The following is a 15,974-nucleotide window of genomic DNA, read 5'->3' on the forward strand; positions in this document are numbered from 1 at the left end:
TACAAGAATCTAGGGCTCTTTAAAAGCCCATTAACTCTAATTTGCAATTCAATTAAAAAATCTCATGCACCGCACAAGTTCCAACTAGTATATACTAAAGTAGAAACATGCCACGTCATGAACTAAGCTTTCTCCCTTACCGCAACTGAGAACTCTCAACCCCTCTTCATTTTAGCCTTCCTTGCTCCCTCATGAAACCACCTCATCACTCCTTTCTCCCTCTCTCATTTTGACATCTCAACATAACTGGCCAATCCCTCTTTCCTCTATGTTTATCCCTTTGGATATCCCTTACTAAAATTATTCCTAAAATCTCTCTCTACCAAAATCTAATCTAATCTAACCAAGTGACGCCACTATCCCCCACTTTCACCTAAATTATTTATATTCTTATTTATCTCCTAAATTATCTGTAATTCCTATTTATCTTCTAAATTATATATAATTCCTATTTATCCTCCACTACTATATATATATATATATATATATTATGAATTATTCAATTTAAATATTACTCAGATAATAAAATTTAAAATTAAAACAATATTCTTTAAAATTTTCAATAACTAAATATTATAAATAAAAAATTATTAAAAATAGTTAAATATTATATAACAAAATATTTTATATTATGTAATAACTTTAAAATATATAAAATTTAAATAATGAAAATTTTTAAATATTTTACATTTTATTTAAATATTTAAATAATTAACTATTTTCAACAATGAAATATTTAACATAAATAAACATCAAATAGTTAAAATAACAAAATTATGTAATAAACTTAAAAGTTTTATTAAAAGTAGAAAATCATTACAATAGATTTCATAATATTTGAATTACTAATATTTTTATATTTTATAAAATTAATAACAAAATTATGTAATAATAGTATAGCTTATAATTTCATGGATTATGAAATTCAATAAATAAGTAATATTGAAATAACTAAATAATGATATTATTTAAATAGATAAATAATATTGTAAATAACTAATATTACATATTTTACGTATTAAAAATTTTAATAACCAAATCATATTTTAATATTATTTAAAAACAAATAAAATATATTAAATAAATAAAATAATAGATTTAATAATATTTGATAATAAGAATATAAAATATAAATAATTTAAATTTTTTAAATATCATTGAAATATTGGAAAGTAGATTAAATAATTTAGAGGTATTTAAGCTTTTAAATAACAAAAATAGGTAAGAACTTTCAAACAAATGTTTTAATAGATATTAAAAGTATAATAATAATTTCTATATCAATGAATAATTCTATAAAATAACTTTTACAAAATTGATATTTAATAATAATAATTTTAAAATCTTAATCTATATTTATATATACTAAATTTTATATTTATTGTATTCTTAGTAATTGTTGCTAGTCGAAATGGGTCGAGGGCAACACTATCAATTCACTTCTGAGCCAAGGCGTGGCTGAGTAGTCTGAGGCCTAGAGTGGCCGAGGGCTGGTAGGCCAGTCTTGCGAGGATCAAAGAGGAGAGACGTTAGAGGCTCTAGGTTGGTACCCGGGGCGGAGACTTCAACGGTCAAGTTAGTTCAGGTGCGGCACAAGGTGGATGAGGCCTGAGGTGTGAACACTCGGACGAGACCACAAAGGAGACTAAGAGTTCTCAAGTTCTTTTTCTTGATTCTAAATTCCAGTCCTTTACCTTGAGAGGGTTGTCCCTTATTTATACTTAAGGTTGCCTAGAGGTAGGTGGGCTCGAATGGTCCAAATGCGGTCCATACACAGGGGATGTGGTCATATGAGGTCGCCAAGCATGGCCGTGCCATTGGTTCCAAAATCCATGCCGAGTTCTATTCCAGGCACGCCCTGATTGGACCCGCTCTGAGCATCGTCCTTTGACAAACGTAGGCCCGCTATTGGGCAAGGTCAGATGCTCCTACATCAATAATTATTTATTGTATTTTTGTGATAAATATATTTTCAATAATTATGTATAAATATATTTTTGTTTTGTTATTTAATACAAAATTTCAATAATTATTGGTGATTAAACTATTTTTATTTATTAGAGATTAGACTATTAGTTTATCTAAAACTAGGAGTGTTCACGGGTTGGTTCAATTTAGTTATAGGTTGTTTGGCCAACCAAATTGACTAGTCAAGTTGGGGAGTTGTTCACCCGAAACCAACCAACCAACTTGGGTTATATTGGTTTGGGTCAATTTTCGGTTTTATTAGTTGGTTCAAAGGATTTAAACTTAAAAAATTAAATTTAAAAATTATAGTGATATTATTAAAAATTAAATTAAAAAAATTACAATTTACAATTTAAAATATTTTAGACTAAGGAATATGAGAATTTCCCCACTTTGATATTAAAAATTATATATATATATAGTGGACGAGTCAGTTTGGTTTTTGTTGATTTCCAAATGGCCAAATCGACCCAACCTGGATAGGTTGGGAAATTGCTGAACCGAAACCCACCAGAAATACTAGAAAACTAACCAACTCAAGTTGAGTTGGATCGTGTTGGTCGATTTCACCGGTTTGATGAACAACCTACCTGAAATTAATTATTGTTATTTTTGTATTGTAAAAAATATCAAAAGTAGTATGTAAAACATAACTAATTATTAATTATTTAAAAGGTTAAAATATAAAATAATTGTCTATTCTTATGTGCTTTTATTGTTTAGCTTTCACTTAACAAGGCTTGTGCATTGCACAAATCCCTGCTAGGTGCAACTTGAGTGCGTTGGGTCGGGTTGAGGGTCAATCCAATCCTAAGTATCAAACCTCAAGCTCAAGCTTGGTCTAATTCAAGGTTAAGCCTAAGTTTACCACTCCTGCCCACCTTGGTGTGGTAGGTTTTTTGTTTGAATGATGGATTTTGAGGCAAGTTAGGTCTTGCCCCAAAACCTAACTTGCCCATCTTAATGTTAGGTCTTGCCCCAAAACCTAACTTGCCCATCTTAGGTCTTGCCCCAAAACCTCAACCTCAAGCTCAATCTAAGTTTAGTTTAGGCCCAAGTTTTTTTTTTTTTTTGTTTTTTGGCTCTAGCCCATCTTAATGTTAAAAAACTAACCCAATTTGTGCAAAAGCTTTGATTAAATTGGGTACACCCAACTTGCACCCTAGCTCTATTGCTTGAAACTATTTTAACAAAACCTGTGCATCGCACGGGCCCCTACTAGTAGGCAACTATTTTACTTGGCTTAAGTGTCTCATTGTGATGTTTCTAAGGCCCTTATACTTGGTGGCCTTTCTATATGTAAACTAGACAAGTTCATGGGTCGAGTAGCCCAACGGGCTGGCCTAGCCCGGCCCGATTTAAGTCGGGCTTGGATATGATTTCAGGCCCACAGGCCCGACCTTTTTACAGGTCAAGCTTTCTCAAAAAAGCCCATCCTAAACCCGACCCCAACTTGATAATGTATTATATAATAAAAATATATTTTATATAATAAAAAGGCATTTGTATATAATATATTTTCTTTATTTTTCTTCTCTTTTTTCAAGTAATAATGAGATCTTCCATTAGTTTTTTGGTTTTTGAGGTCTTTTAATACAAATAAAATAGTTTTTAATTGAATTAAAAGGGAAATTTTCTTTTTTCCAAATGTCTAACTAAGCTCAGGCTAAGGCCCAGAATTCGGGCTTTATATGAGGGACAAGCTCAGTCTCAAGACCTAGGCCCGATGGTCGGGCCTGAGCATATTCTATTAATGTAGAGGCAAAGCCCAGCCCAAACCTGGCTCGGGCAGTGAACAAGTCTAATATAAACAGAGCTCGGATCTCATGCACTCGATTTGGTGTGTGTCGTGGTGCACTACAAATCAAATTGAAACATGTTATAGTTTGCACAGGCACTCTAATCACATGTGCGAAAAATAAAATGGGAAGTTTGCATTGTTATTTCAAAAATATAATTTTTTGGAACTTAAAAATGTAAATAACTATTTATCTTCGTCCCTAGCTCGCCCCAACTTAACAGCCAAGGAGTGGGTTCAATCTTCATCAACACCCCTATTCCTCTCCTACTATTTCATTTTTAAATAGTAAAAAAACACATGTAGTACGAGTTTGAAATGAAGAGTGCACGAAGCTCAACTAAACTCTACAATGATATTAATGGTGCTATGTTTAATGGGATTTTCCTGGTTATTAGATTTGTTGAAACTGTAGGCACAACTGCATTTCAAGGAAACTGTGGAAGGCATTTGGATATTAAGTATTAAGAAAAGGGATTGAGTTGAGATTATTTGATCTATTCGTTTACTCCACTACTATTATTCTTTTGGTTGGAATTGATGAAAATGTAGAGAAATTAGCGTTTTAAGTGTTTTGCATGGAAAGATTTCAGTTCAAGAAAGTGGTAAAATAGAGCTGAATGATCATTAATCTAGAAGCTATTAGGGTGTTTTGTATATTCTGGCAGTTATTTGGGAGATTTTGTTTGAGAAATCCTATCATACAAGTTGAAAATTCTAGTGAAATATCAAATATTTTAGAGGATATTTTAGATTGCATCACGTATGAGAAATAATTGGAAGGCATAGTGCCATTGCCGAAGCTCATACTGTTAATAGTAGTTGTAACCCAACAGAGGTGACCATTTAAAGAACAAAGAAGGTGATCTTTTGAGTTCTGATTTCTGCTATTCACACGAGAGAAAGAGAGGAATAGGGTGTCGATGAAGTTGTCTCCACTCTCTAGTTGTCGAACCCCAAGAAGATGAATAGTTCTTCCCTTTTTTTATCCTTCTTTTCAGTTTAAAATATTTTATAAATACATGACGGGGCAAACTTCCCGTTTAGTTTTCTCGCACAGGTAATCAGGGTGCCCATGCGAACTAAAACGTGTTCAAATCTGATTAGAAGTGCACCTAGACACACACCAAACCCAGTGCAGGAAATCCAGACTCATATAAATAGAAAACCCTTAAAATTAAAGCCCTTGTCAAACAAAAATAGGTAAAAAAAGGGTAACATAAAGGCCTTTTGAATGGAAATTTCATCAAAGTATATAGTGGAGAAATACCTAAATGCTTTAGGGGGTTCTGAGAGAGAGAGAGAGAGAGCTTTGGGATGTATTCGTGTACAAGGCACTAAAGTTTGTCTGAGATTGCTTTAAGTGTGTAGTTGGTTTTTAACGGCAAAAAGCTGAAATACATTAATTCCCTATATGCTCTTGAGTTGGTTTTTTTTTATCTTTCTTTTGCTTTCTATTTATTTTTTTTAGAGATGCAACTTGGGTGGGCTCAATTAAACTTTTGTCAAAATTTGAATGGCCCAACCCAAAGGCCTGAGACCAAAGCAGTGTAAAATGCTGACTTGGGCCTACCTTAAGTTGTTTATTTGCCAGTTGTTTCAGATCTTGGTTTTGTCATTACATTTTTTTGACAGGGTATTAAAAGTGAGGGTAAATTCAAGAGAATTTCCCGATAAGTGAGAATGAGTTTCAGGAAAAAAAAAAAGCTAAAAACTATTTCCATTTTCTTAACTGGAATTATCCCCGTTTCGGATGAATATGTCTTGCATTAAAATGGCATGAACAACTAGGGGGTTGTTCAGTAGTACTGCTCAATAAAATGTGGAGTGTTTCAATCTACTGAGCCCCATTGTGGAATGGAATGGTTGAAAGTTGAAAGTTGAAACCATACCACAGAAACAACAACACACTTTGTGAAGAGATAGAGAATGTACAATGGACCCATAAAACACCTTCACCAGCCCAGAAACAAAAAACCAAAAATCATGGTTTTTGAATCACCATTGACCCGAACGGTCAAATCGTTTGGCCTAGGAATCATCCAGGCAACCAGTTCCATTTTACTCCAAATTAGGTCTTTGGCTAAAAACCATTGAATCAGTCAATGACTCATTGACCCATTCAACATTTTTTGTCCATTTTTATTTTTAATTATTTTTTACATTTTTTTGTCAAAATGAGCCGTCCATTCGAACCGAACAATTGAACCATCAACCCAAAAACCAGTGGCCAGAACGGTTCCATTTCTGGATTGTTTTTTAAAACCATGCCAAAGACCAAGAAAAAACTAGGGCCCAAGTGAAATAGCTAAACAGAACAAAGAAAGAAAAACATACAACCCAAAACACACAAAAACCAACTAAGGCCTAACCCCTTCCACCAAAAAACCAACAAAATCCAGCACAAGTCCAACAATGGCCAAAATACAGCCTCTAATATTTATAAACCATAAAAGCAACAACCCATCACCCAGAATTTCTGCCTCTACTACTCCTTACACCCTTATTACCCTTTCTACACACAAATGCGCCTCACAGTCTCTCCACAACACATCCCATCCATATTTTGGAACATCTCCCATGCTTTTCATGGGGAGATATTCCTAATGCATGGAAGGGATGAGTTGTGGGACACCCGTGGGGTGCACCATGTGGGCAGCCAATCTCATCTCGAATAAAAGCCCACTAACTGCCTAGTCTTCTTCCAATCCAAAATGCTCCAAAGGTTAAACTCAGGATCATCATCACAACCACTTGAAACTTCACTTGAGGCTTCACTCTCAGAATCCATAGAAGCTTCTTCTTCAATCAAATCGTACCATGACTCATCCGAAGGACTTGGTTGAACGCATTCTCTTTCCAACTCCCCTTCTCCCCTTATGAAGGAAATTAAGAAGACCCAACACTTTACTCATCTAAACATTTGCATAAATATCACATCTCTTACAGTTTCATTGATCTAATTATCGAGCCAGAATAACTGATTATGAATAAATATGACCACCAAATGAATCCCATTATCTTGATTGTTGGGCCATATGTAAAATGAATCCATCAAGCTTAGATAATGCAACCCATCACTAGAGCAACAACAACTATTAGAAATCAAGGAAAGGTAGAAAGAGTACATTGATGAATGTTATAATTACATCATATTTATAGACTAAAACAGAGATCAAACCTATTCAGAGTCAAACTCTTAGACTCTATCTACGACTCTATGTAGTCTATCTTAATCCAAACATAATAAATTCTATCTTATTGAGAACTCCAAATGTAACTCTATTCAACATCACCCTTGTCATAACAGCCCATACATCAAGCCTTATCTTAATTCCCTAGCATGCCCCCTCAAACACATGGGGATAAAAAATCTTCATGTGTTTGATCACAAATTACATGTAGATGATGAAATGGCGATGTTGATGGTGTCCTATTGTTAAGATAACGACAAGCCTATTGGAACGATGATGCTGACATGATGACCAATTGTAAGATGGCATGATTAGAACCTTGATGTTGTGTCTAGCTATGAATATGATGGTGTGGCAAGTAATGGATGATAGGCTATGATAATCCCATGACAAAATGGCAAGAATCTATTGTTCAAGAAGAAAAGAGCCTTTATGGGCTTGTACTGGATAAAAATGGGCCAACACAGGCTAGATTGAAGTTAATACAAAACAGGCCACCAATAGACCTCATTAGGTCAACTAAGATGTCTCAATGGACTAGCGTCTTCAGCCAATACGAAATGGGCCACAATGGGCCAATCTGAAAAAGGGCAAAAAATGGCCAATAAAGACCGCAATGGGTCAATGAAATGCCTTAGTGGGCTTAAATAGACCTCTAAATTCTGTGACTGATGAAGATACGTTCTTTAAATTATGGAATTGCAATCGGAGTTGGAGAACTCATACATGAGACTGAGACGTGAATGCTCAACTAAGGGCTGCCCAAACTTCAACCGATGTAGTAAACACAATAACTTGTGCGGGGCCACATAGGTTGCAACAAACAATCACTAAAAATGATTTTGGGTTCTGATGGTGGTGATGCAAAAAACAACTAATCCTGGGTTTTAACGGTGTGATGAAGGAAACATCGACCTTCACTTTCAGCATGCAACTTTATAACAATGAATAGTGGATGATGGTGGTGGGCTGGAAGAAACACGACAGAACCATTAACAAATCCATGAAATTATTGATGTGGATTCCTTGGCCAAAGATTGAACCCCCGATTGGAATTCCAATCATCAAAGCCCTGAGGATGGTGACACATATTTGAATAGTTATGAATCTTCTGATTACGATGAAACTCATCTTCTTCTTTGTTCCCTCCCCTCTTATTCAATCCATTCCCCCTCTGATTATGACGAAACCCCATTAGAGAATAATGATAATGATGTGGGTTATTTTGATGATTGAAGGGCCTCAACAAGTTAATCGGAGCTGGTGCAGAGTACATTGACTTAGTGGACGACGACGATGAAGTAACCTTTTGGTTAGATACATCAACTGAAATGGAAAGCTTGAAATTCACACTAGAAGAAGACTCTTTATCACTAGAGGAAACTGTCGCACAAGCGATATCGGTAGAGACGGGCTCAGCATTGATACCCAAGAATGAGCTTTCAGGGAAGAGGAATGAGAGAGAGTGGGCCAAGACAAAGTATTCAAGACGAGTACAGTTTCAAGGTTGGAAGGAGTCTTAGACATCCGCTTCCAAGGACAATTGCTGGGGCAGGTCTATTGCTATGTCAAAATGGCAAGAACCTATTGTTCAAGAAGAAAAGAGCCTCCATAGGCTTGTACTGGAATAAAAATGGGCCAACACAGGCTACACTCAAGTTAGGCCAAAACTAGCCACCAATGGACATCACTAGGTAAACTAAGATGTTTCAAAGGACTGGCTTCTTCAGTCAATACAAAATGGGCAACAATGGGCCAATCTGAAAAAGGGCCAACAGCGGCCAATAAAGACCTCAATGGGTCAATGAAATGCCTCAGTGGACTTCTGTTTTTTTTTTTTCTTCTTTTTATTGAAATAGACCTCTAAATTCTGAGACTAATGAAGACCCTTTTTTTAAATTCTAGAGTTGCAATCGGAGTTGGAGCATCTGTACACGAGATTGAGATGTGAATGCTTAATTAAGGACTACCCAAACTTCGATTGATGTAGTAAACCCAATAACTTGTGCGGGGTCACATAGGTTGCAACAAACGATCACTAAAAATGATTCTAGGTTCTAACGGTGGTGATGTAGTAAACAACTAATCCTAGGTTCTAATGGTGTGATGAAGGAAACATCCATCTTCACTTTCAGCATGCAACTTCATAACAATGAATAATAGTGGTGGTGGGAAGGAAGAAACCCTACGAGACTATTAACAAATCAATGAAACAGTTGATGTGGGTTCCTTAGCCAAAGATTGAACCCCCGATTGGAATTCCAATCATCGAAACTCTAAGGCTAGTGATATGTACTTGAATAGTTTTGAATCTTTCGATTATGATGGAACCCATCTTTTTTGTTCCCTCCCCTCTTATTCAATCCATTCTTCCTCTAATTATGACGAAACCCCATTAGAGAAGAATTATAATGATGTGGGTTATTGTGATGATTGAAGGGCCTCAACAAGTTATCCAAAGCTGGTGTAGAATACACTGACTTAGTGGACAACGGCGATGAAGTAACCTTTTGGTTAGATACATCAACTGAAACGGAAAGCTTGAAATTAACACTAGAAGACTCTTTATCACTATAGCAAACTGTCACATAAGCGATATCGGTAGAGATGGACTCAACATTGATACCCAAGAATTCAGTCACCATCGAAGTCGGACTCTTGCCAGGTATAATATCTTCCAAAGACGATTCCGACAATTCACCCTTAAGACGAGCTTTCGCAGATAACGAATGAGAGAGAGCGGGCCAAGATGAAGTGTTCAAGATGACTGTAGTTTCAGAGTTGGAAGGAGTCTTAGACATCCGCTTCCAAGGACAATTGTTGGGGTAGGTCTATTGCCATGTCAAAATGGCAAGAACCTATTGTTCAAGAAGAAAATAGCTTCTATGGGCTTGTACTATAATAAAAATGGGTCAACACAGGCTACATTCAAGTTAGGCCAAAACAGGCCACCAATAGACCTCATTAGGTCAACTAAGATGTCTCAATGGACTGTCTTCTTCAACCAATATGAAATGGGCCACAATAGGCCAATTTGAAAAAGGGTCAACAACTGCCAATAAAGACCTCAATGGGTCAATGAAATGCCTTAATGCGCTTTTGTTTCTTTTTTTCTTTTTTTTTTGAAATAGGCATCTAAATTCTAAGACTGATGAAGATCCTTTCTTTAAATTCTGGAATTGCAATCGGGATTGAAACATTCATACACGAGACTAAGACATTAATGCTTAACTAAGGGCTGCCCAGACTTCGGCCAATATAGTAAACCCAATAATTTGTGCGGGGTCAAATAGGTTGCAACAAACGATCACTAAAATTGATTCTAGTTTTTAACGGTGGTGATGTAGAAATCAACTAATCTTGGGTTCTAATGGTGTGATGAAAGAAACATCCATCTTCATTTTCATCATGCAACTTTATAACAATGAATAATGGATGGTGGTGGTGGGCTAGAAGAAACCCTACAGAACCATTAACAAATCCATGAAACGACTGATTTGGCCAAAAATTGAACCCCCGATTGGAATTCCAATCATCGAAGCCCCGAGGCTGGTGAAATGTATTTGAATAATTCTGAATCTTCTAATTACGACGAAACCCATCTTCTTCTTTTTCCCTCCCCTCTTATTCAATACATTCCCCCTCTGATTATGACAAAACCCCACTAAAGAAGAATGATAACAATGTGGGTTATTGTAATGATTGAAGAGCCTCAACAAGTTAACCAGAGCTTGTGTAAAATACATCAACTTGGTGGATGACGGCGATGAAGTAACATTTTGGTTAGATTCATCAACTGAAATGGAGAGCTTGAAATTCACACTAGAAGAAGACTCTTTATCACTAGAGGAAATTGTCGCACAAGCAATACCGGTAGAGACGGGCTCAGCATTGATACCCAAGAATTCAGCCACCATCGAAGTCTAACTCTTGCCATGTATAATCTCTTCCAAAGAGATTATGAAAATTCACCCTAAGGATGAGCTTTCAGGGACAAATAATGAGAGAAAGTGGGCCAAGATGAAGTATTTAAGACGAGTGCAATTTCATACTCCTAATGTAACTGTATTAAACTTCACCCTAATCATAATAACCCATACATCAAACCTTATCTTAATTCCCTAACATGCCCCCTCAAACATATGGGGACCATAAATCTTCATGTGTTGATCACAAATGACTGCAATATGATGATAGTTGTGAGGATGTGACATGTAGTTGATGAAATGGCGATCTTGATGATGTCCTATTGTTGAGATGATGATAAGCCGGTTGGAATGATGATGGTGATATGATGACCAGTTGTAAGATGGCATGATGAAAACCTATGGTGATGTGTCCAACTTTGAAGATGATGGTGTGGCAAGTAATGGATGACCAGCTATGATAGTCCCATGTCAAAATGGTGAGAACCTATTGTTCAAGAAGAAAAGAGCCTCTATGGGCTTGTATTGCAATAAAAATGGGCCAACACAGGGCATATTGAATTTAGGCCAAAACAGCCACCAATAGACCTCATTGCATCAACTAAGTCTCAATGGGCTAGCTTCTTCAACCAATACAAAATGGGCCTCAATAGGCAAATCTAAAAAAGGGCCAACAACGGCCAAAAAAGACCTCAATTGGTCAATGAAATGCCTTAGTGGGCTTCTTTTTTTTCTTTTGAAATAGATCTCTAAATTCTAAGACATGAAGATCCTTTCTTTAAATTCCGAAGTTGCAATCGGAGTTGGAGCACTCGTACATAAGACTAAGATGTGAATGATCAACTGAGGATTACCCAAACTTCAATCGATGTTCTAAAGCTAATAACTTGTGAGGGGTTGCATGGGTTGCCTCAAACGATCATTAGAAATGATTCTGGGTTCTGACGGTGGTTATGCAGAAAAGAATTGATTCTGGGTTCTGATGGGTGATGAAGGAAACACTGATCTTCGCTTTCAGCATGCAACTTTATAACAATGAATAGTGGGCAAAGGTGGTGGGCTGGAAGAAACCCTACAGGACAATTAACAAATCCATGAAATGGGTAATGTGGGTTCATCGACGAGAGATTGAACCCTCGATTGGAATTCCAGTCATCAAAGCTCTAAGGCTGGTGAACGTATTTAAATAGTTTTGAATCTTCTAATTATGACAAAACCCATCTTCCTTTTTGTTCCCTCCCCTCTTATTCAATCCATTCCCCCTCTAATTATGGTGGAACTCCATTGGAGAAGAATGATAACGATGTTGGTTATTTTGATGATTGAAGGGCCTCAATGAGTTAACAAGAGCTAGTGTAGAATACATCAACTTAGTGGACGACGGTGATGAAGTAACCTTTTGGTTAGATACATCAACTAAAACAAAAAGCATGAAATTCACAATAGAAGAAGACTCTTTATCACTAGAGGAAACCATCGCACAAGTGATATCGGTAGAGACGGGCCCAACATTGATACCCAAGAATTCAACCACCATCAAAGTCGGACTCTTGCCAGGTATAATCTCTTTTGAAGACAATTCCGGCAATTCAACCTCAGAATGAGATTTCAGAGAAGAAGAATGAGACTATGAGAGGGAGTGGGCCAAGGCAGAAGTATTCAAGACGAGTATAATTTCAGAGTTAGAATGAGGCTTAGACTTCCGCTTCCAAGGACTATTGCTGGGGCAAGTCTGTTGGGGATAGGGATTAATGGCAGAATCTAGGGTCTTTGAGAAGATCTCTGTCGAACCCAAAATGAGGTTCTCGGAGGGAAAAGGCAAAGACGACAAAGGGACTAGACTACTTATTATTATTTTGGATTCGAGCATGTTGAGAGTCTTGAGACTAGATTCTCAGTTCTTTGTGTAAACAGTAAATGGAAAGAAAAGTTAAAAGATGGAGTAAACAAGTCTACGAGAATTGGCTATAAAAAGAAATATAAATGGAAATCCAAATTAAACATGAGACAATGGGGACTCAACTGGTGGTTAGGATTCCGGGGCCACCCACCGGAAACACAGGAAGCACGATGGAAGGCCTCTAGGTTCAAACATTTGGCTCTGATAACATATTAGAAATAAAAGAAAGTTAGAAAGAATACATTGATGAATGTGATAATTACATCATATTTATAGACTAAAACAGAGATCAAACCTATTTAAACTCGAAATCTTAGACTCTATCTAGGACTCTATGTAGTCTATCTTAATCCAAAGATAACAAATTCTATCTTACTAAGAACTCTTAATATAACTCGATTCAACATCACCCTTATCATAATTTCCCATACATCACATCATCTTAATTCCCTAACATGCCCCCTCAAACATATGGGGATTTTGTGTTTGATCACAAATGACTGCAATATGATGATAATTGCAAGGATGTGATAAATAGTTGATAAAATGGTGAACTTGATGTGACAAGATGGCATGATGAGAAGATGTGATGATGAGTAGTCATTTTCCAAGTGTTTGGAGGTTGGAGTATGTCATTTTCCAACCTCTAGATGCCGGATTATCCTAATCACCCAAGTGTTTGGAGGAGAGGAGAGGAGAGGGAGGGGATTGGAAGATCACATCATGTGAAATATATATTCGTCCTAGTTTTGGTTTCTAGACAGCAACATCCTTTGTAACGATACTGTGGTTGAAGCTTATGTTTGTTGTAAGGTCGAAATAGTGAGAAGCATTCACAACTAAAAAAGGTTCTTAGGAAGAGGTGTCCGATTTCCCATGAAATAATTTATCGCAAGGAGATACATCTTGAAGAGTCGAAAGTAAGCAGTTGGTTCAAAAGATACATCGACGTGTCAAAGGCTTCCATCCATTTGGTGTTGTTGCTTGAAAAGAACTGGAACAAACATGGAGCTGATGTCCTTTACTCTTATGCCACGTTTGTTTTTCGGTAAGTCACTTACCTAGGTAAATGCACTTACCTGGGTAAGTGTTTCCTAGGAAAGACTTACCTGGGTAAATACATTTAGCCATGCTCTTTTATTTCCCATGTAAATAAGACAATGACAATCTTATCCATAAAAATTCCGTTATTAAAAGGGGCATTTTTAGCCCATTCAAGTATTGGCAACTATCCCCTAGATAGGAAAGTTAACTTACCCACCTAAGAGTAGGTATCACTTACCCGTATAAACGATACCAGGAAAATAAACTTTCATTGGTCTCTACATAAATCTGAAAAATGAACACGAGTTTCTTGGTAATACGAATCAAAATCCCATTGACCAACTTTCCCTCTTCTCAAAATACAAAAAAAAGAACGCCCCCCTTAGAGAAGGCTCGATGGAAGGGACGATTCACATGCAAAAACTGGCAATTTATTGTCACGAACAAAATGAGAAATTGAAGAAAATGCAGGATGGCCAAACCTGTGGTGCCACGTACTGAGAAATGCTCATTCACTGGCGCAAGTGCAACTGGAGAAGGAGTTTGTAAAGGTCTCCTTCGGTTTTCCCTTAAAGCAGAGTGATAGAGTGATAGAACCAGTATGTAAGATATGCAAACCCTCTCCATTACCAATTGCACCCGAATCCGGCTGCCAAGCTTTGTCATTGGGAGGGGTATCATGACCACACACTGTAAGTAAAGGAATTCTTGGTCAAATTTGCTACCATATATAGGTGAGTGTTGAATGATTTGGCTTCTAGTAAATTTGACAAGGTGCACCTTTGTAACGATATTGTGGTTGTGAGGCCTGTGGTTTGTCATGCATCCTTCTTCTAGAACTTGTCGTTGTTGTTTTTCTTCTTCATCTTGGAAGCATTGTTTGCAGATATGTAATCTGGTTCAGAGAAGGAATGCAATCTTTCGAGGCGAATTTCTTGGTTAAGGAGTTCTTGCAGTTCATCAAAAGAGAGAGAGAGAGAGAGAGAGAGAGAGAGACAGCTTTCGTAGTGATAGCAGTAGTGAAAGCCTCATAGTCTGGGCTGAGGGCATCAATGGCCTGAAAGAATAATAGCTCATATTCAGCAACAGTTTTGAACTTTAAAATAATACAGGCAATCAGCCTTGCTCATAATTCCAGCTAAACTCCCCACCCAAGCTTTAAGAATTTGGTGACATGAATCGTTCGTTCAAGATGTTATATGGGTTCAGACCTATCCGAGCAAGGTACTACCCTATGCTATGGCTTTGGCATATGGTCTCAGTGAAAGAATAAATGATTCACTAACTCGGTATGAGGTGCCGCCCATTTGAGAATCTTGTCTATCTTTTGTTAACCCACCATTCTAGTGAGAGCTTTTGTCCCTGAAAATAAATATAGGGGCGGATGACGATTGACGAGGGGTATCCATTTAAAAATAAGCTTTATGCTGATTGTTTCAGTACAGATTCCTGAGGAATTCCTTTTCCAGATTGACATATCTGATGCAAAATCTCTGTTAAGCCTCAGGGCTGAGGTTGAAGTGAATGGAGCATTTATGAGCTCTACATTCCAACTTCTTTCTGGATCAAGGTCAGGTTACCCTGACAATTGAATATGTGATTTGGACTTCCTTATGAACAAAGAAATGATAGAATAAAGCCCGGAATTGTAGGAACCCAAATACTAGCCAAAAAGAAAAAAACAAGGCACTGAATGAAACAACGTGTCATGTGGATTAAGATGCCAGAGACCATACTGTTTTACCCAAAGAGCCGAAGTTTCCCTGCTGGTAGACCTAGGCCTTTCCCTAGCAGGTCAGGGCATCTGCAACTGCAAACTGTCAACAGAGCTAAATTTGGCTTAAAGGAAAAGTGGGGAAAAGAAAGGAAAGGTAGGGAAACCCATAAAAGGATTAAAGGTTTTCCTAGCTTTCCTTTCCTTTCCCTACTTTTTTCATTCAAACCAAACATAGCCCAAGTTGATTTTGGACCAGCAATTGCATATGTATGAGAAGAGAGAATATAATGGGAAAAAAATAATGGCGGTCTGGAGTCTGTACGCGAGACCAAAAGCAAGTAAAATGAATTACGAAGATAAAGCATTACATTTTATAGTATTTATTATTTAACTCTGGCAAAGGAAATAGACGCCTTATGAACCTGTG

At 36.9% G+C, this 15,974-nt stretch overlaps 1 pseudogene; it reads right to left on the minus strand.

Moving 5' to 3' along the window:
* Positions 1-11,797: 11,797 nt before the first annotated feature.
* Positions 11,798-12,820, minus strand: LOC148861159 (uncharacterized; annotated as a pseudogene).
* Positions 12,821-15,974: the final 3,154 nt, after the last annotated feature.

The sequence above is a fragment of the Nelumbo lutea genome, chromosome 4, assembly GCF_056320005.1.
Source record: "Nelumbo lutea isolate HS-2025 chromosome 4, American lotus-T2T, whole genome shotgun sequence".
NCBI lineage: Eukaryota > Viridiplantae > Streptophyta > Magnoliopsida > Proteales > Nelumbonaceae > Nelumbo > Nelumbo lutea.